The following is a 1,302-nucleotide window of genomic DNA, read 5'->3' as shown; positions in this document are numbered from 1 at the left end:
GAGGTCCTTTCAGGAAGGTGTTCTGTAATATCAAGGTCTTATTAGAGACCTTAAGAAGAAGGTAGCTTCCTTCTCCTGATTTCTGGGAAGCTAGCTGCAAATGACTGGGATTTAATGAGTTAGCAAGACAAGGTGTTATTTAAAAAGCAATGAGATCAGTGCTTCCACATCAATAAATGTGTGTGACTGCCCCAGGAGAGATGTGCCTGCCTACATTCATCAGCCCATAAAGGTGACTGTGTAGGCATGGGGCTTGAGCTTAGGACTTCTGATTTGTGATCCTGCTATCAGAGGTCTGCAGACTGTCTCCCGGCTTCCTGACCTTGGGGCAGGTGGGATGAACTGTAGTTGCTCCACCAGCCTGGATCCTCCTTCCAGGGCCCATGAATCTCCCGTGGGGTAGTGAGGTAATGCTTAGATCAGCACACCAGGCTTCTTGACATGACCCCAGGCAGTAGGGTTATTCTGTACATAAAGGACAGACAGCTCACTCTGTTAAAAAGCACTCTGCCTACTGACTGATTACTAGTGAGCAGGAAGGATTCAATCCCTTGCCTCACACTGTCCACAGCTACTCCAGCCAAGCTCTTTGGGCTTCGGAGGGAAAGGGGGGTCAAACTGAGCTAATTATTTTTTAAGAACTGTCTCTAGTCTCCCTGCTCAGTGAATTTCAAAGCTCAAGGCACAAGCTCTCTAAGTTCCAGTGTGACTCCAATCAGATTCTTGAAAGGTAGTTACTGCAAGAGAAAACAAGGCAAATAGGATCAATCAGCTCTGGATCTGACAGGAATTCCAACACTCTCATCAAAATGTGGATGGACCTGACCAACATGGTGAAACCCTGTCTCTACTAAAAATACAAACATTAGCTGGGTAGAGTGGTGGGCACCTGTAATCCCAGCTACTTGGGAGCCTGAGGCAGGAGAATCACTTGAACCCAGGAGGCAGAGGCTGAAGTAAGCCAAGATTACACCACTGCACTCCAGCCTGAGGGACAGAGTGAAACTCTGTCTCAAACATACACACACATACACATACACAAATATTGATGGAGTAGAGGAATCCTTGTAAGCAAAATCTCATTGTTAACAAAAGTTCCAAACACAGTTCTTCAGCATGTTCGCCCTCATTACAGCAGCAATATAAGTTGCTGGAGTGCAGTGGTCCAATCTTGGCTCACTGCAGCCTCCGCCTCCCGGGCTCAAGTGATTCTCCCGCCTCAGCTTCCCTAGTAGCTGGGATTACAGACACCTGCCACCATGCCCAGATAACTTTTGTATTTTTCTAATACTTTGTGTCCAA

This window comes from Cebus imitator, unplaced genomic scaffold (genome assembly GCF_001604975.1).
Source record: "Cebus imitator isolate Cc_AM_T3 unplaced genomic scaffold, Cebus_imitator-1.0 Scaffold336, whole genome shotgun sequence".
NCBI lineage: Eukaryota > Metazoa > Chordata > Mammalia > Primates > Cebidae > Cebus > Cebus imitator.
Note: the sequence above shows the minus strand (reverse complement) of the source record.